The sequence below is a fragment of the Phallusia mammillata genome, chromosome 2 (assembly GCF_965637545.1).
Source record: "Phallusia mammillata chromosome 2, kaPhaMamm4.hap1.1, whole genome shotgun sequence".
Taxonomy (NCBI): Eukaryota; Metazoa; Chordata; class Ascidiacea; order Phlebobranchia; family Ascidiidae; genus Phallusia; species Phallusia mammillata.
Window position 1 is genome coordinate 285,276 of NC_137253.1, and position 21,955 is coordinate 307,230.

The 21,955-nt window shown below is 34.8% G+C and overlaps 1 long non-coding RNA gene across 1 annotated transcript; it reads right to left on the reverse strand.

Annotated features, from left to right (window-relative positions):
• Window positions 1–6,797: 6,797 nt before the first annotated feature.
• LOC145213840 (uncharacterized) lies at window positions 6,798–19,883 on the reverse strand. Its single transcript, XR_013856900.1, has 5 exons — window positions 19,816–19,883; window positions 8,358–9,425; window positions 7,696–7,845; window positions 6,867–6,969; window positions 6,798–6,819 (listed from the first exon to the last, which is right to left on the reverse strand). It is a non-coding gene; the product is annotated as an uncharacterized LOC145213840 (long non-coding RNA).
• Between the last annotated feature and the right edge of the window lie 2,072 nt (window positions 19,884–21,955).

A 21,955-nucleotide genomic window follows, 5' to 3' on the forward strand; every position in this document is an offset into this window, starting at 1 on the left:
ATATTTGACTTACAAGATATTAGAAAAAAGATGTAGGTTTCAACTGATGTATAACACCAAGGTAAACTTTTTCCATGGTTTATACCTGTGTCCAGTTTGATAGTGTCTGTGTTACAATCGGGTGATGTTTGGATATCGAGTGATGATTTTTTCGCCAATGTTTCATAGAAAATTTGCGAACATATGCTTGGAGTTATTTGACAAAATGATATGCATAACAATTTTTCATATCGCTTTTTATCTCAGTTTACCTTTTAAGTAAACAGGGTGCATGAGTTCGTCACAACAACTTCAAGGGTTCACCACACCAAAAAAGATTGAAGAGCACTGTTCTAGTCTATCACCCCTATGAAAAACACTTCATGATGACAAAAAACTCACTATCATGGTAATTGATCATTTACAAAAAAGTTGATACCTAAAACCTTTGCTTTTTTAATGTCCTCATTGAGCAAAACCAAATACCGTAGAAAAGTAGGTGTGAAATCACGAAGAAAAGAATCTGTCAGTAAATCCAAGCTATGATTCGAATGTCTGTATGTATGTGTCCTTTGGCGACTTTGCACGCCTGTAAAGAGAATACAAAAAGACAATTAGAAGTGAAATCAAAGTTTTTTCTTAGTAAACTGAAAAACTGAGTCATCGGCAGACAATGTTTCCAAGTTAAATTGAAACTCAAACTTTTAGAATATTATTCCAAAAACGAGTTACCAAACGATTTTGTCTTTGATCTTCATAATTTTGCGACAAAACGACCAAAAACAGTCTCAACTTTTAAGATAAAATTTTTCGCCACGTCTGTTTACAAACAGCTGATCGCTGATGACGCAATGTTTATTTTCACAGTTGTTCAATAAATATGTTTCGCGCTCAATATTTTTCGAAAATAAATGCATATTAACGAACTCCTGAACTTGCTATTCCATCGAGGCGTAAAAGTTTAACTTGCAAATCCCTTTTGCAGCAAAAAGACGCACTACTATCGTTCTTAGGCCAATGAAACGGTACTTCTTTATTTGAGTTTGCATTCGGCAAAACGTCATCACGCGATCAATTTTTTCAAAAAAAAGAATTTATTACCCATTTATTGGCACGAAACAAAATCGGACATAGCAAGCAGTAGCTCAATTTCGGCACTGGAAACTTCTGGAAAAATGTTACGTCATAACTAAACACTGAAATCATATTTGCCAAACTCATGAATTATTGCGTCACGTTAATTAGATTCAGAAAACTTCACTAATAAAGTGTTCAAACAATTTCGGCAAATTAAAACACAAAATATTATTCTAACTCCAAAAGTGCAATTTTTTCCCCAAATTCATGCCGCAATTGATAACGAAGTATTTTTTTAGGGTATCACTTTTCATCACATGGTCATTAGTGCGTGACCAAATTTCCACAAAAAGCTTGTAAACAAACATTTCTGACAAATCTCAACGGTTACATGTGATTTTATGGACTCCTTTTATTCTATGTTTAAATCAATCTCTATCTGCCTTCTCAAGAAACAACGCAAACATAATCAAGAGATACTTTACAAAATGCAAAACAACACTGATCAATCTAGAAGAAAACTTTATTCACGCCAAAAACATGCAACAGATTTTGAACACAGGCGAAAACATACAAAATAGTATCGACTAAAAAATGACATTTCATTTACTGGAAGCATGCCTTCTACAAAACACACCTTCTATTAAAACTATTTCAGCAACCTTACTGTCTGAAGCGATGCAATGTCAAATGTTTTCAAGCAGGCAGGTTTGTAAAATCAAGGGACACACTAATGAACATATACAGCAATTAGGCTACAAATACAAAGTAGAAACAACAATTGGTGCTGAAAGGATAGGGGTTTGTATCCACATAAGTTAGCCTGTTTGAATCAAAACATAAAAATAACGGCTGGAATTTCAATGTAGGATGTCTTATCAAATGTTACCTTCTGAGATCAACACATTAACCCAGAAATGAAAAACGGAAAGACACAATCCCAGTACTATACTCACATGTGGCTTAAAGTATGCAAATCTGAAAGTATGTTTTTTGACGGGTTTCAATTACACAGCTTTAAAAACTTACAGCGAAGAAAAAGATGCGGAACCCATGGGTTTAGCATATGTATCCTTCGGCTACTTTGCACGCCTGTAATAAGAATACAAAAAGACATTTAGAAGTGAAATCAAAGAACTTTAAAATGCACATGTGGCTTTACCAAGCTTATAGTTCTCAAGAATATTTTGTGGCAAGTGTCAGCTACACTTGACCATGAAAATTTGTTTCCGGGCCAAACATAAACAGCACAGCAATGCAGGCTAGTTATAAACAACAAATTATGTATGCCATTCTAGTCTATCACCCCTGGTGAAGAAGATTTCATGATGACAAAAAACTCACTATCATGGTAATTGATCATTTGCAAAAAAGTTGATACCTAAAACCATTGCTTTTTAATGTCCTCATAGAGCAAAACCAAATACCGTATAAATGTAGGGGTGCATTCACGAAGAAAAGAATCTGTCAGTAAATCCAAGCTATGATTCAAATGTCGGTATGTATGTGTCCTTTGGCGACTTTGCACGCCTGTAATAAGAATACAAAAAGACATTTAGAAGTGAAATCAAAGAACTTTAAAATGCACATGTGGCTTTACCAAGCTTATAGTTCTCAACAATATTTTGTGGCAAGTGTCAGCTACACTTGACCATGAAAATTTGTTTCCGGGCCAAACATAAACAGCACAGCAATGCAGGCTAGTTGTAAACAACAAAATTATGTATGTCATTCTAGTCTATCACCCCTGGTGAAAAAGATTTTATGATGACAAAAAACTCACTACCATGGTAATTGATCATTTGCAAAAAAGTTTATACCTAAAACCATTGCTTTTTTAATGTCCTTATAGAGCAAAACCAAATACCGTATAAATGTAGGGGTGCATTCATGAAGAAAAGAATCTGTCAGTAAATCCAAGCTATGATTCAAATGTCTGTATGTATGTGTCCTTTGGCGACTTTGCACGCCTGTAATAAGAATACAAAAAGACTTTTAGAAGTGAAATCAAAGTTAAAAATGCACATGTGGCTTTACCAAGCTTATAGTTCTCAAGAATATTTTGTGGCAAGTGTCAGCTACACTTGACCATGAAAATTTGTTTCCGGGCCAAACATAAACAGCACAGCAATGCAGGCTAGTTATAAACAACAAAATTATGTATGCCATTCTAGTCTATCACCCCTGGTGAAAAAGATTTTATGATGACAAAAAAATCACTACCATGGTAATTGTTCATTTGTTAAAAAGTTGATACCTAAAACCATTGCTTTTTTAATGTCCTTATAGAGCAAAACCAAATACCGTATAAATGTAGGGGTGCATTCATGAAGAAAAGAATCTGTCAGTAAATCCAAGCTATGATTCAAATGTCTGTATGTATGTGTCCTTTGGCGACTTTGCACGCCTGTAATAAGAATACAAAAAGACTTTTAGAAGTGAAATCAAAGTTAAAAATGCACATGTGGCTTTACCAAGCTTATAGTTCTCAAGAATATTTTGTGGCAAGTGTCAGCTACACTTGACCATGAAAATTTGTTTCCGGGCCAAACATAAACAGCACAGCAATGCAGGCTAGTTATAAACAACAAAATTATGTATGCCATTCTAGTCTATCACCCCTGGTGAAAAAGATTTTATGATGACAAAAAAATCACTACCATGGTAATTGTTCATTTGTTAAAAAGTTTATACCTAAAACCATTGCTTTTTTAATGTCCTTATAGAGCAAAACCAAATACCGTATAAATGTAGGGGTGCATTCACGAAGAAAAGAATCTGTCAGTAAATCCAAGCTATGATTCAAATGTCTGTATGTATGTGTCCTTTGGCGACTTTGCACGCCTGTAATAAGAATACAAAAAGACATTTAGAAGTGAAATCAAAGAACTTTAAAATGCACATGTGGCTTTACCAAGCTTATAGTTCTCAAGAATATTTTGTGGCAAGTGTCAGCTACACTTGACCATGAAAATTTGTTTCCGGGCCAAACATAAACAGCACAGCAATGCAGGCTAGTTATAAACAACAAATTATGTATGCCATTCTAGTCTATCACCCCTGGTGAAGAAGATTTCATGATGACAAAAAACTCACTATCATGGTAATTGATCATTTGCAAAAAAGTTGATACCTAAAACCATTGCTTTTTAATGTCCTTATAGAGCAAAACCAAATACCGTATCAATGTAGGGGTGCATTCATGAAGAAAAGAATCTGTCAGTAAATCCAAGCTATGATTCAAATGTCTGTATGTATGTGTCCTTTGGCGACTTTGCACGCCTGTAATAAGAATACAAAAAGACATTTAGAAGTGAAATCAAAGAACTTTAAAATGCACATGTGGCTTTACCAAGCTTATAGTTCTCAAGAATATTTTGTGGCAAGTGTCAGCTACACTTGACCATGAAAATTTGTTTCCGGGCCAAACATAAACAGCACAGCAATGCAGGCTAGTTATAAACAACAAATTATGTATGCCATTCTAGTCTATCACCCCTGGTGAAGAAGATTTCATGATGACAAAAAACTCACTATCATGGTAATTGATCATTTGCAAAAAAGTTGATACCTAAAACCATTGCTTTTTAATGTCCTTATAGAGCAAAACCAAATACCGTATCAATGTAGGGGTGCATTCACGAAGAAAAGAATCTGTCAGTAAATCCAAGCTATGATTCAAATGTCTGTATGTATGTGTCCTTTGGCGACTTTGCACGCCTGTAATAAGAATACAAAAAGACATTGAGAAGTGAAATCAAAGAACTTTAAAATGCACATGTGGCTTTACCAAGCTTATAGTTCTCAAGAATATTTTGTGGCAAGTGTCAGCTACACTTGACCATGAAAATTTGTTTCCGGGCCAAACATAAACAGCACAGCAATGCAGGCTAGTTATAAACAACAAAATTATGTATGCCATTCTAGTCTATCACCCCTGGTGAAAAAGATTTTATGATGACAAAAAAATCACTATCATGGTAATTGATCATTTGTAAAAAAGTTTATACCTAAAACCATTGCTTTTTTAATGTCCTTATAGAGCAAAACCAAATACCGTATAAATGTAGGGGTGCATTCACGAAGAAAAGAATCTGTCAGTAAATCCAAGCTATGATTCAAATGTCTGTATGTATGTGTCCTTTGGCTACTTTGCACACCTGTAATAAGAATACAAACAGACATTTAGAAGTGAAATCAAAGTTTAAAATGCACAGGTGGCTATACCAAGCATATAGTTCTCAAGAATATTGTGAGGCAAGTGTCAGCTACACTTGACCATGAAAATTTGTTTCCGGGCCAAACATAAACAGCACAGCAATGCAGGCTAGTTATAAACAACAAATTATGTATGCCTATTCTACTCTATCATCCCTGGTGAAAAAGATTTAATGATGACAAAAAACTCACTATCATGGTAATTGATCATTTGCAAAAAAGTTGATACCTAAAACCATTGCTTTTTTAATGTCCTTATAGAGCAAAACCAAATACCGTATAAATGTAGGGGTGCATTCACGAAGAAAAGAATCTGTCAGTAAATCCAAGCTATGATTCAAATGTCGGTATGTATGTGTCCTTTGGCGACTTTGCACGCCTGTAATAAGAATACAAAAAGACATTTAGAAGTGAAATCAAAGAACTTTAAAATGCACATGTGGCTTTACCAAGCTTATAGTTCTCAACAATATTTTGTGGCAAGTGTCAGCTACACTTGACCATGAAAATTTGTTTCCGGGCCAAACATAAACAGCACAGCAATGCAGGCTAGTTATAAACAACAAAATTATGTATGTCATTCTAGTCTATCACCCCTGGTGAAAAAGATTTTATGATGACAAAAAACTCACTATCATGGTAATTGATCATTTGCAAACAAGTTGATACCTAAAACCAGTGCTTTTTTAATGTCCTTATAGAGCAAAACCAAATACCGTATAAATGTAGGGGTGCATTCATGAAGAAAAGAATCTGTCAGTAAATCCAAGCTATGATTCAAATGTCTGTATGTATGTGTCCTTTGGCGACTTTGCATGCCTGTAATAAGAATACAAAAAGACTTTTAGAAGTGAAATCAAAGAACTTTAAAATGCACAGGTGGCTTTACCAAGCTTATGGTTCTCAAGAATATTTTGTGGCAAGTGTCAGCTACACTTGACCATGAAAATTTGTTTCCGGGCCAAACATAAACAGCACAGCAATGCAGGCTAGTTATAAACAACAAAATTATGTATGCCATTCTAGTCTATCACCCCTGGTGAAAAAGATTTTATGATGACAAAAAAATCACTACCATGGTAATTGATCATTTGTAAAAAAGTTTATACCTAAAACCATTGCTTTTTTAATGTCCTGATAGAGCAAAACCAAATACCGTATAAATGTAGGGGTGCATTCACGAAGAAAAGAATCTGTCAGTAAATCCAAGCTTGATTCAAATGTCTGTATGTATGTGTCCTTTGGCGACTTTGCACGCCTGTAATAAGAATACAAAAAGACATTTAGAAGTGAAATCAAAGTTTAAAATGCACAGGTGGCTTTACCAAGCATATAGTTCTCAAGAATATTGTGAGGCAAGTGTCAGCTACACTTGACCATGAAAATTTGTTTCCGGGCCAAACATAAACAGCACAGCAATGCAGGATAGTTATAAACAACAAATTATGTATGCCTATTCTACTCTATCATCCCTGGTGAAAAAGATTTTATGATGACAAAAAACTCACTATCATGGTAATTGATCATTTGCAAAAAAGTTGATACCTAAAACCATTGCTTTTTTAATGTCCTTATAGAGCAAAACCAAATACCGTATAAATGTAGGGGTGCATTCACGAAGAAAAGAATCATTCAGTAAATCCAAGCTATGATTCAAATGTCTGTATGTATGTGTCCTTTGGCTACTTTGCACACCTGTAATAAGAATACAAACAGACATTTAGAAGTGAAATCAAAGTTTAAAATGCACAGGTGGCTTTACCAAGCATATAGTTCTCAAGAATATTGTGAGGCAAGTGTCAGCTACACTTGACCATGAAAATTTGTTTCCAGGCCAAACATAAACAGCACAGCAATGCAGGATAGTTATAGGCAACAAATTATGTACACCATTCTAGTCCAATGCTCTTCAACCGGTGTGCAAGGTGCACCAAAACATGCATGGGGTGCACCAGTACGAAAAGGTATACAAGGGTGCATCACAAACTTTTAATGAACCATTAATATTTGACTTACAAGATATTAGAAAAAAGATGTAGGTTTCAACTCATGTACAACACCAAGGTAAACTTTTTCCATGGTTTATACCTGTGTCCAGTTTGATAGTGTCTGTGTTACAATCGGGTGATGTTTGGATATCGAGTGATGATTTTTTCGCCAATGTTTCATAGAAAATTTGCGAACATATGCTTGGAGTTATTTGACAAAATGATATGCATAACAATTTTTCATATCGCTTTTTATCTCAGTTTACCTTTTAAGTAAACAGGGTGCATGAGTTCGTCACAACAACTTCAAGGGTTCACCACACCAAAAAAGATTGAAGAGCACTGTTCTAGTCTATCACCCCTATGAAAAACACTTCATGATGACAAAAAACTCACTATCATGGTAATTGATCATTTACAAAAAAGTTGATACCTAAAACCTTTGCTTTTTTAATGTCCTCATTGAGCAAAACCAAATACCGTAGAAAAGTAGGTGTGAAATCACGAAGAAAAGAATCTGTCAGTAAATCCAAGCTATGATTCGAATGTCTGTATGTATGTGTCCTTTGGCGACTTTGCACGCCTGTAAAGAGAATACAAAAAGACAATTAGAAGTGAAATCAAAGTTTTTTCTTAGTAAACTGAAAAACTGAGTCATCGGCAGACAATGTTTCCAAGTTAAATTGAAACTCAAACTTTTAGAATATTATTCCAAAAACGAGTTACCAAACGATTTTGTCTTTGATCTTCATAATTTTGCGACAAAACGACCAAAAACAGTCTCAACTTTTAAGATAAAATTTTTCGCCACGTCTGTTTACAAACAGCTGATCGCTGATGACGCAATGTTTATTTTCACAGTTGTTCAATAAATATGTTTCGCGCTCAATATTTTTCGAAAATAAATGCATATTAACGAACTCCTGAACTTGCTATTCCATCGAGGCGTAAAAGTTTAACTTGCAAATCCCTTTTGCAGCAAAAAGACGCACTACTATCGTTCTTAGGCCAATGAAACGGTACTTCTTTATTTGAGTTTGCATTCGGCAAAACGTCATCACGCGATCAATTTTTTAAAAAAAAAGAATTTATTACCCATTTATTGGCACGAAACAAAATCGGACATAGCAAGCAGTAGCTCAATTTCGGCACTGGAAACTTCTGGAAAAATGTTACGTCATAACTAAACACTGAAATCATATTTGCCAAACTCATGAATTATTGCGTCACGTTAATTAGATTCAGAAAACTTCACTAATAAAGTGTTCAAACAATTTCGGCAAATTAAAACACAAAATATTATTCTAACTCCAAAAGTGCAATTTTTTCCCCAAATTCATGCCGCAATTGATAACAAAGTATTTTTTTATGGTATCACTTTTCATCACATGGTCATTAGTGCGTGACCAAATTTCCACAAAAAGCTTGTAAACAAACATTTCTGACAAATCTCAACGGTTACATGTGATTTTATGGACTCCTTTTATTCTATGTTTAAATCAATCTCTATCTGCCTTCTCAAGAAACAACGCAAACATAATCAAGAGATACTTTACAAAATGCAAAACAACACTGATCAATCTAGAAGAAAACTTTATTCACGCCAAAAACATGCAACAGATTTTGAACACAGGCGAAAACATACAAAATAGTATCGACTAAAAAATGACATTTCATTTACTGGAAGCATGCCTTCTACAAAACACACCTTCTATTAAAACTATTTCAGCAACCTTACTGTCTGAAGCGATGCAATGTCAAATGTTTTCAAGCAGGCAGGTTTGTAAAATCAAGGGACACACTAATGAACATATACAGCAATTAGGCTACAAATACAAAGTAGAAACAACAATTGGTGCTGAAAGGATAGGGGTTTGTATCCACATAAGTTAGCCTGTTTGAATCAAAACATAAAAATAACGGCTGGAATTTCAATGTAGGATGTCTTATCAAATGTTACCTTCTGAGATCAACACATTAACCCAGAAATGAAAAACGGAAAGACACAATCCCAGTACTATACTCACATGTGGCTTAAAGTATGCAAATCTGAAAGTATGTTTTTTGACGGGTTTCAATTACACAGCTTTAAAAACTTACAGCGAAGAAAAAGATGCGGAACCCATGGGTTTAGCATATGTATCCTTCGGCTACTTTGCACGCCTGTAATAAGAATACAAAAAGACATTTAGAAGTGAAATCAAAGAACTTTAAAATGCACATGTGGCTTTACCAAGCTTATAGTTCTCAAGAATATTTTGTGGCAAGTGTCAGCTACACTTGACCATGAAAATTTGTTTCCGGGCCAAACATAAACAGCACAGCAATGCAGGCTAGTTATAAACAACAAATTATGTATGCCATTCTAGTCTATCACCCCTGGTGAAGAAGATTTCATGATGACAAAAAACTCACTATCATGGTAATTGATCATTTGCAAAAAAGTTGATACCTAAAACCATTGCTTTTTAATGTCCTCATAGAGCAAAACCAAATACCGTATAAATGTAGGGGTGCATTCACGAAGAAAAGAATCTGTCAGTAAATCCAAGCTATGATTCAAATGTCGGTATGTATGTGTCCTTTGGCGACTTTGCACGCCTGTAATAAGAATACAAAAAGACATTTAGAAGTGAAATCAAAGAACTTTAAAATGCACATGTGGCTTTACCAAGCTTATAGTTCTCAACAATATTTTGTGGCAAGTGTCAGCTACACTTGACCATGAAAATTTGTTTCCGGGCCAAACATAAACAGCACAGCAATGCAGGCTAGTTGTAAACAACAAAATTATGTATGTCATTCTAGTCTATCACCCCTGGTGAAAAAGATTTTATGATGACAAAAAACTCACTACCATGGTAATTGATCATTTGCAAAAAAGTTTATACCTAAAACCATTGCTTTTTTAATGTCCTTATAGAGCAAAACCAAATACCGTATAAATGTAGGGGTGCATTCATGAAGAAAAGAATCTGTCAGTAAATCCAAGCTATGATTCAAATGTCTGTATGTATGTGTCCTTTGGCGACTTTGCACGCCTGTAATAAGAATACAAAAAGACTTTTAGAAGTGAAATCAAAGTTAAAAATGCACATGTGGCTTTACCAAGCTTATAGTTCTCAAGAATATTTTGTGGCAAGTGTCAGCTACACTTGACCATGAAAATTTGTTTCCGGGCCAAACATAAACAGCACAGCAATGCAGGCTAGTTATAAACAACAAAATTATGTATGCCATTCTAGTCTATCACCCCTGGTGAAAAAGATTTTATGATGACAAAAAAATCACTACCATGGTAATTGTTCATTTGTTAAAAAGTTTATACCTAAAACCATTGCTTTTTTAATGTCCTTATAGAGCAAAACCAAATACCGTATAAATGTAGGGGTGCATTCACGAAGAAAAGAATCTGTCAGTAAATCCAAGCTATGATTCAAATGTCTGTATGTATGTGTCCTTTGGCGACTTTGCACGCCTGTAATAAGAATACAAAAAGACATTTAGAAGTGAAATCAAAGAACTTTAAAATGCACATGTGGCTATACCAAGCTTATAGTTCTCAACAATATTTTGTGGCAAGTGTCAGCTACACTTGACCATGAAAATTTGTTTCCGGGCCAAACATAAACAGCACAGCAATGCAGGCTAGTTATAAACAACAAAATTATGTATGCCATTCTAGTCTATCACCCCTGGTGAAAAAGATTTTATGATGACAAAAAAATCACTACCATGGTAATTGATCATTTGGAAAAAAGTTGATACCTAAAACCATTGCTTTTTTAATGTCCTTATAGAGCAAAACCAAATACCGTATAAATGTAGGGGTGCATTCACGAAGAAAAGAATCTGTCAGTAAATCCAAGCTATGATTCAAATGTCTGTATGTATGTGGCCTTTGGCGACTTTGCACGCCTGTAATAAGAATACAAAAATACTTTTAGAAGTGAAATCAAAGTTTAAAATGCACATGTGGCTTTACCAAGCTTATAGTTCTCAAGAATATTTTGTGGCAAGTGTCAGCTACACTTGACCATGAAAATTTGTTTCCGGGCCAAACATAAACAGCACAGCAATGCAGGCTAGTTATAAACAACAAATTATGTATGCCATTCTAGTCTATCACCCCTGGTGAAGAAGATTTCATGATGACAAAAAACTCACTATCATGGTAATTGATCATTTGCAAAAAAGTTGATACCTAAAACCATTGCTTTTTAATGTCCTTATAGAGCAAAACCAAATACCGTATCAATGTAGGGGTGCATTCACGAAGAAAAGAATCTGTCAGTAAATCCAAGCTATGATTCAAATGTCGGTATGTATGTGTCCTTTGGCGACTTTGCACGCCTGTAATAAGAATACAAAAAGACATTGAGAAGTGAAATCAAAGAACTTTAAAATGCACATGTGGCTTTACCAAGCTTATAGTTCTCAACAATATTTTGTGGCAAGTGTCAGCTACACTTGACCATGAAAATTTGTTTCCGGGCCAAACATAAACAGCACAGCAATGCAGGCTAGTTATAAACAACAAAATTATGTATGCCATTCTAGTCTATCACCCCTGGTGAAAAAGATTTTATGATGACAAAAAAATCACTATCATGGTAATTGATCATTTGTAAAAAAGTTTATACCTAAAACCATTGCTTTTTTAATGTCCTTATAGAGCAAAACCAAATACCGTATAAATGTAGGGGTGCATTCACGAAGAAAAGAATCTGTCAGTAAATCCAAGCTATGATTCAAATGTCTGTATGTATGTGTCCTTTGGCTACTTTGCACACCTGTAATAAGAATACAAACAGACATTTAGAAGTGAAATCAAAGTTTAAAATGCACAGGTGGCTATACCAAGCATATAGTTCTCAAGAATATTGTGAGGCAAGTGTCAGCTACACTTGACCATGAAAATTTGTTTCCGGGCCAAACATAAACAGCACAGCAATGCAGGCTAGTTATAAACAACAAATTATGTATGCCTATTCTACTCTATCATCCCTGGTGAAAAAGATTTAATGATGACAAAAAACTCACTATCATGGTAATTGATCATTTGCAAAAAAGTTGATACCTAAAACCATTGCTTTTTTAATGTCCTTATAGAGCAAAACCAAATACCGTATAAATGTAGGGGTGCATTCACGAAGAAAAGAATCTGTCAGTAAATCCAAGCTATGATTCAAATGTCGGTATGTATGTGTCCTTTGGCGACTTTGCACGCCTGTAATAAGAATACAAAAAGACATTTAGAAGTGAAATCAAAGAACTTTAAAATGCACATGTGGCTTTACCAAGCTTATAGTTCTCAACAATATTTTGTGGCAAGTGTCAGCTACACTTGACCATGAAAATTTGTTTCCGGGCCAAACATAAACAGCACAGCAATGCAGGCTAGTTATAAACAACAAAATTATGTATGTCATTCTAGTCTATCACCCCTGGTGAAAAAGATTTTATGATGACAAAAAACTCACTATCATGGTAATTGATCATTTGCAAACAAGTTTATACCTAAAACCAGTGCTTTTTTAATGTCCTTATAGAGCAAAACCAAATACCGTATAAATGTAGGGGTGCATTCATGAAGAAAAGAATCTGTCAGTAAATCCAAGCTATGATTCAAATGTCTGTATGTATGTGTCCTTTGGCGACTTTGCACGCCTGTAATAAGAATACAAAAAGACTTTTAGAAGTGAAATCAAAGAACTTTAAAATGCACATGTGGCTTTACCAAGCTTATGGTTCTCAAGAATATTTTGTGGCAAGTGTCAGCTACACTTGACCATGAAAATTTGTTTCCGGGCCAAACATAAACAGCACAGCAATGCAGGCTAGTTATAAACAACAAAATTATGTATGCCATTCTAGTCTATCACCCCTGGTGAAAAAGATTTTATGATGACAAAAAAATCACTACCATGGTAATTGATCATTTGTAAAAAAGTTTATACCTAAAACCATTGCTTTTTTAATGTCCTTATAGAGCAAAACCAAATACCGTATAAATGTAGGGGTGCATTCACGAAGAAAAGAATCATTCAGTAAATCCAAGCTATGATTCAAATGTCTGTATGTATGTGTCCTTTGGCTACTTTGCACACCTGTAATAAGAATACAAACAGACATTTAGAAGTGAAATCAAAGTTTAAAATGCACAGGTGGCTTTACCAAGCATATAGTTCTCAAGAATATTGTGAGGCAAGTGTCAGCTACACTTGACCATGAAAATTTGTTTCCAGGCCAAACATAAACAGCACAGCAATGCAGGATAGTTATAGGCAACAAATTATGTACACCATTCTAGTCCAATGCTCTTCAACCGGTGTGCAAGGTGCACCAAAACATGCATGGGGTGCACCAGTACGAAAAGGTATACAAGGGTGCATCACAAACTTTTAATGAACCATTAATATTTGACTTACAAGATATTAGAAAAAAGATGTAGGTTTCAACTGATGTACAACACCAAGGTAAACTTTTTCCATGGTTTATACCTGTGTCCAGTTTGATAGTGTCTGTGTTACAATCGGGTGATGTTTGGATATCGAGTGATGATTTTTTCGCCAATGTTTCATAGAAAATTTGCGAACATATGCTTGGAGTTATTTGACAAAATGATATGCATAACAATTTTTCATATCGCTTTTTATCTCAGTTTACCTTTTAAGTAAACAGGGTGCATGAGTTCGTCACAACAACTTCAAGGGTTCACCACACCAAAAAAGATTGAAGAGCACTGTTCTAGTCTATCACCCCTATGAAAAACATTTCATGATGACAAAAAACTCACTATCATGGTAATTGATCATTTACAAAAAAGTTTATACCTAAAACCTTTGCTTTTTTAATGTCCTTATAGAGCAAAACCAAATACCGTAGAAAAGTAGGTGTGAAATCACGAAGAAAAGAATCTGTCAGTAAATCCAAGCTATGATTCAAATGTCTGTATGTATGTGTCCTTTGGCGACTTTGCACGCCTGTAATAAGAATACAAAAAGACATTTAGAAGTGAAATCAAAGAACTTTAAAATGCACATGTGGCTTTACCAAGCTTATAGTTCTCAACAATATTTTGTGGCAAGTGTCAGCTACACTTGACCATGAAAATTTGTTTCCGGGCCAAACATAAACAGCACAGCAATGCAGGCTAGTTATAAACAACAAAATTATGTATGCCATTCTAGTCTATCACCCCTGGTGAAAAAGATTTTATGATGACAAAAAAATCACTATCATGGTAATTGATCATTTGTAAAAAAGTTTATACCTAAAACCAGTGCTTTTTTAATGTCCTTATAGAGCAAAACCAAATACCGTATAAATGTAGGGGTACATTCACGAAGAAAAGAATCTGTCAGTAAATCCAAGCTATGATTCAAATGTCGGTATGTATGTGTCCTTTGGCGACTTTGCACGCCTGTAATAAGAATACAAAAAGACATTTAGAAGTGAAATCAAAGAACTTTAAAATGCACATGTGGCTTTACCAAGCTTATAGTTCTCAACAATATTTTGTGGCAAGTGTCAGCTACACTTGACCATGAAAATTTGTTTCCGGGCCAAACATAAACAGCACAGCAATGCAGGCTAGTTATAAACAACAAATTATGTATGCCTATTCTAGTCTATCACCCCTGGTGAAAAAGATTTTATGATGACAAAAAAATCACTACCATGGTAATTGATCATTTGTTAAAAAGTTGATACCTAAAACCATTGCTTTTTTAATGTCCTTATAGAGCAAAACCAAATACCGTATAAATGTAGGGGTGCATTCACGAAGAAAAGAATCTGTCAGTAAATCCAAGCTATGATTCAAATGTCTGTATGTATGTGTCCTTTGGCGACTTTGCACGCCTGTAATAAGAATACAAAAAGACATTTAGAAGTGAAATCAAAGAACTTTAAAATGCACATGTGGCTTTACCAAGCTTATAGTTCTCAAGAATATTTTGTGGCAAGTGTCAGCTACACTTGACCATGAAAATTTGTTTCCGGGCCAAACATAAACAGCACAGCAATGCAGGCTAGTTATAAACAACAAAATTATGTATGCCATTCTAGTCTATCACCCCTGGTGAAGAAGATTTCATGATGACAAAAAACTCACTATCATGGTAATTGATCATTTGCAAACAAGTTGATACCTAAAACCAGTGCTTTTTTAATGTCCTTATAGAGCAAAACCAAATACCGTATAAATGTAGGGGTGCATTCATGAAGAAAAGAATCTGTCAGTAAATCCAAGCTATGATTCAAATGTCTGTATGTATGTGTCCTTTGGCGACTTTGCACGCCTGTAATAAGAATACAAAAAGACTTTTAGAAGTGAAATCAAAGTTTAAAATGCACATGTGGCTTTACCAAGCTTATGGTTCTCAAGAATATTTTGTGGCAAGTGTCAGCTACACTTGACCATGAAAATTTGTTTCCGGGCCAAACATAAACAGCACAGCAATGCAGGCTAGTTATAAACAACAAAATTATGTATGCCATTCTAGTCTATCACCCCTGGTGAAAAAGATTTTATGATGACAAAAAAATCACTACCATGGTAATTGATCATTTGTAAAAAAGTTGATACCTAAAACCAGTGCTTTTTTAATGTCCTGATAGAGCAAAACCAAATACCGTATAAATGTAGGGGTGCATTCATGAAGAAAAGAATCTGTCAGTAAATCCAAGCTATGATTCAAATGTCTGTATGTATGTGTCCTTTGGCGACTTTGCACGCCTGTAATAAGAATACAAAAAGACATTTAGAAGTGAAATCAAAGAACTTTAAAATGCACATGTGGCTTTACCAAGCTTATAGTTCTCAAGAATATTTTGTGGCAAGTGTCAGCTACACTTGACCATGGAAATTGCAGGCTAGTTATAAACAACAAAATTATGTACGTCATTCTAGTCTATCACCCCAGGTGAAAAAGATTTTATGATGACAAAAAACTCACTATCATGGTAATTGATCATTTGCAAAAAAGTTGATACCTAAAACCATTGCTTTTTTAATGTCCTGATAGAGCAAAACCAAATACCGTATAAATGTAGGGGTGCATTCACGAAGAAAAGAATCTGTCAGTAAATCCAAGCTATGATTCAAATGTCTGTATGTATGTGTCCTTTGGCGACTTTGCACGCCTGTAATAAGAATACAAAAAGACATTTAGAAGTGAAATCAAAGTTTAAAATGCACATGTGGCTTTACCAAGCTTATAGTTCTCAAGAATATTTTGTGGCAAGTGTCAGCTACACTTGACCATGAAAATTTGTTTCCGGGCCAAACATAAACAGCACAGCAATGCAGGATAGTTATAAACAACAAATTATGTATGCCTATTCTACTCTATCATCCCTGGTGAAAAAGATTTTATGATGACAAAAAACTCACTATCATGGTAATTGATCATTTGCAAAAAAGTTGATACCTAAAACCATTGCTTTTTTAATGTCCTTATAGAGCAAAACCAAATACCGTATAAATGTAGGGGTGCATTCACGAAGAAAAGAATCTGTCAGTAAATCCAAGCTATGATTCAAATGTCTGTATGTATGTGTCCTTTGGCTACTTTGCACACCTGTAATAAGAATACAAACAGACATTTAGAAGTGAAATCAAAGTTTAAAATGCACAGGTGGCTTTACCAAGCATATAGTTCTCAAGAATATTGTGAGGCAAGTGTCAGCTACACTTGACCATGAAAATTTGTTTCCAGGCCAAACATAAACAGCACAGCAATGCAGGATAGTTATAGGCAACAAATTATGTACACCATTCTAGTCCAATGCTCTTCAACCGGTGTGCAAGGTGCACCAAAACATGCATGGGGTGCACCAGTACGAAAAGGTATACAAGGGTGCATCACAAACTTTTAATGAACCATTAATATTTGACTTACAAGATATTAGAAAAAAGATGTAGGTTTCAACTTATGTACAACACCAAGGTAAACTTTTTCCATGGTTTATACCTGTGTCCAGTTTGATAGTGTCTGTGTTACAATCGGGTGATGTTTGGATATCGAGTGATGATTTTTTCGCCAATGTTTCATAGAAAATTTGCGAACATATGCTTGGAGTTATTTGACAAAATGATATGCATAACAATTTTTCATATCGCTTTTTATCTCAGTTTACCTTTTAAGTAAACAGGGTGCATGAGTTCGTCACAACAACTTCAAGGGTTCACCACACCAAAAAAGATTGAAGAGCACTGTTCTAGTCTATCACCCCTATGAAAAACATTTCATGATGACAAAAAACTCACTATCATGGTAATTGATCATTTGCAAAAAAGTTGATACCTAAAACCATTGCTTTTTTAATGTCCTTATAGAGCAAAACCAAATACCGTATAAATGTAGGGGTGCATTCACGAAGAAAAGAATCTGTCAGTAAATCCAAGCTATGATTCAAATGTCTGTATGTATGTGTCCTTTGGCGACTTTGCACGCCTGTAATAAGAATACAAAAAGACATTTAGAAGTGAAATCAAAGAACTTTAAAATGCACATGTGGCTTTACCAAGCTTATAGTTCTCAAGAATATTTTGTGGCAAGTGTCAGCTACACTTGACCATGAAAATTTGTTTCCGGGCCAAACATAAACAGCACAGCAATGCAGGCTAGTTATAAACAACAAAATTATGTATGTCATTTTAGTCTATCACCCCTGGTGAAAAAGATTTTATGATGACAAAAAACTCACTATCATGGTAATTGATCATTTGCAAACAAGTTGATACCTAAAACCAGTGCTTTTTTAATGTCCTTATAGAGCAAAACCAAATACCGTATAAATGTAGGGGTGCATTCATGAAGAAAAGAATCTGTCAGTAAATCCAAGCTATGATTCAAATGTCTGTATGTATGTGTCCTTTGGCGACTTTGCACGCCTGTAATAACAATACAAAAAGACTTTTAGAAGTGAAATCAAAGAACTTTAAAATGCACATGTGGCTTTACCAAGCTTATGGTTCTCAAGAATATTTTGTGGCAAGTGTCAGCTACACTTGACCATGAAAATTTGTTTCCGGGCCAAACATAAACAGCACAGCAATGCAGGCTAGTTATAAACAACAAAATTATGTATGCCATTCTAGTCTATCACCCCTGGTGAAAAAGATTTTATGATGACAAAAAAATCACTACCATGGTAATTGATCATTTGTAAAAAAGTTTATACCTAAAACCATTGCTTTTTTAATGTCCTGATAGAGCAAAACCAAATACCGTATAAATGTAGGGGTGCATTCATGAAGAAAAGAATCTGTCAGTAAATCCAAGCTATGATTCAAATGTCTGTATGTATGTGTCCTTTGGCGACTTTGCACGCCTGTAATAAGAATACAAAAAGACATTTAGAAGTGAAATCCAAGTTTAAAATGCACATGTGGCTTTACCAAGCTTATAGTTCTCAAGAATATTTTGTGGCAAGTGTCAGCTACACTTGACCATGAAAATTTGTTTCCGGGCCAAACATAAACAGCACAGCAATGCAGGATAGTTATAAACAACAAATTATGTATGCCTATTCTACTCTATCATCCCTGGTGAAAAAGATTTTATGATGACAAAAAACTCACTATCATGGTAATTGATCATTTGCAAAAAAGTTGATACCTAAAACCATTGCTTTTTTAATGTCCTTATAGAGCAAAACCAAATACCGTATAAATGTAGGGGTGCATTCACGAAGAAAAGAATCTGTCAGTAAATCCAAGCTATGATTCAAATGTCTGTATGTATGTGTCCTTTGGCTACTTTGCACACCTGTAATAAGAATACAAACAGACATTTAGAAGTGAAATCAAAGTTTAAAATGCACAGGTGGCTTTACCAAGCATATAGTTCTCAAGAATATTGTGAGGCAAGTGTCAGCTACACTTGACCATGAAAATTTGTTTCCAGGCCAAACATAAACAGCACAGCAATGCAGGATAGTTATAGGCAACAAATTATGTACACCATTCTAGTCCAATGCTCTTCAACCGGTGTGCAAGGTGCACCAAAACATGCATGGGGTGCACCAGTACGAAAAGGTATACAAGGGTGCATCACAAACTTTTAATGAACCATTAATATTTGACTTACAAGATATTAGAAAAAAGATGTAGGTTTCAACTTATGTACAACACCAAGGTAAACTTTTTCCATGGTTTATACCTGTGTCCAGTTTGATAGTGTCTGTGTTACAATCGGGTGATGTTTGGATATCGAGTGATGATTTTTTCGCCAATGTTTCATAGAAAATTTGCGAACATATGCTTGGAGTTATTTGACAAAATGATATGCATAACAATTTTTCATATCGCTTTTTATCTCAGTTTACCTTTTAAGTAAACAGGGTGCATGAGTTCGTCACAACAACTTCAAGGGTTCACCACACCAAAAAAGATTGAAGAGCACTGTTCTAGTCTATCACCCCTATGAAAAACATTTCATGATGACAAAAAACTCACTACCATGGTAATTGATCATTTGTTAAAAAGTTGATACCTAAAACCATTGCTTTTTTAATGTCCTTATAGAGCAAAACCAAATGCCGTATAAATGTAGGGGTGCATTCACGAAGAAAAGAATCTGTCAGTAAATCCAAGCTATGATTCAAATGTCTGTATGTATGTGTCCTTTGGCGACTTTGCACGCCTGTAATAAGAATACAAAAAGACATTTAGAAGTGAAATCAAAGAACTTTAAAATGCACATGTGGCTTTACCAAGCTTATAGTTCTCAAGAATATTTTGTGGCAAGTGTCAGCTACACTTGACCATGAAAATTTGTTTCCGGGCCAAACATAAACAGCACAGCAATGCAGGCTAGTTATAAACAACAAAATTATGTATGCCATTCTAGTCTATCACCCCTGGTGAAGAAGATTTCATGATGACAAAAAACTCACTATCATGGTAATTGATCATTTGCAAACAAGTTGATACCTAAAACCAGTGCTTTTTTAATGTCCTTATAGAGCAAAACCAAATACCGTATAAATGTAGGGGTGCATTCATGAAGAAAAGAATCTGTCAGTAAATCCAAGCTATGATTCAAATGTCTGTATGTATGTGTCCTTTGGCGACTTTGCACGCCTGTAATAAGAATACAAAAAGACTTTTAGAAGTGAAATCAAAGAACTTTAAAATGCACATGTGGCTTTACCAAGCTTATGGTTCTCAAGAATATTTTGTGGCAAGTGTCAGCTACACTTGACCATGAAAATTTGTTTCCGGGCCAAACATAAACAGCACAGCAATGCAGGCTAGTTATAAACAACAAAATTATGTATGCCATTCTAGTCTATCACCCCTGGTGAAAAAGATTTTATGATGACAAAAAAATCACTACCATGGTAATTGATCATTTGTAAAAAAGTTGATACCTAAAACCAGTGCTTTTTTAATGTCCTGATAGAGCAAAACCAAATACCGTATAAATGTAGGGGTGCATTCATGAAGAAAAGAATCTGTCAGTAAATCCAAGCTATGATTCAAATGTCTGTATGTATGTGTCCTTTGGCGACTTTGCACGCCTGTAATAAGAATACAAAAAGACATTTAGAAGTGAAATCAAAGAACTTTAAAATGCACATGTGGCTTTACCAAGCTTATAGTTCTCAAGAATATTTTGTGGCAAGTGTCAGCTACACTTGACCATGGAAATTGCAGGCTAGTTATAAACAACAAAATTATGTATGTCATTCTAGTCTATCACCCCTGGTGAAAAAGATTTTATGATGACAAAAAACTCACTATCATGGTAATTGATCATTTGCAAAAAAGTTGATACCTAAAACCATTGCTTTTTTAATGTCCTTATAGAGCAAAACCAAATACCGTATAAATGTAGGGGTGCATTCATGAAGAAAAGAATCTGTCAGTAAATCCAAGCTATGATTCAAATGTCTGTATGTATGTATGTGTCCTTTGGCGACTTTGCACGCCTGTAATAAGAATACAAAAAGACATTTAGAAGTGAAATCCAAGTTTAAAATGCACATGTGGCTTTACCAAGCTTATAGTTCTCAAGAATATTTTGTGGCAAGTGTCAGCTACACTTGACCATGAAAATTTGTTTCCGGGCCAAACATAAACAGCACAGCAATGCAGGCTAGTTATAAACAACAAAATTATGCATGCCATTCTACTCTATCACCCCTGGTAAAAAAGATTTCATGATGACAAAAAACTCACTATCATGGTAATTGATCATTTGCAAAAAAGTTGATACCTAAAACCATTGCTTTTTTAATGTCCTTATAGAGCAAAACCAAATACCGTATAAATGTAGGGGTGCATTCACGAAGAAAAGAATCTGTCAGTAAATCCAAGCTATGATTCAAATGTCGGTATGTATGTGTCCTTTGGCGACTTTGCACGCCTGTAATAAGAATACAAAAAGACATTTAGAAGTGAAATCAAAGTTTAAAATGCACATGTGGCTTTACCAAGCTTATAGTTCTCAACAATATTTTGTGGCAAGTGTCAGCTACACTTGACCATGAAAATTTGTTTCCGGGCCAAACATAAACAGCACAGCAATGCAGGATAGTTATAAACAACAAATTATGTATGCCTATTCTACTCTATCATCCCTGGTGAAAAAGATTTTATGATGACAAAAAACTCACTATCATGGTAATTGATCATTTGCAAAAAAGTTGATACCTAAAACCATTGCTTTTTTAAT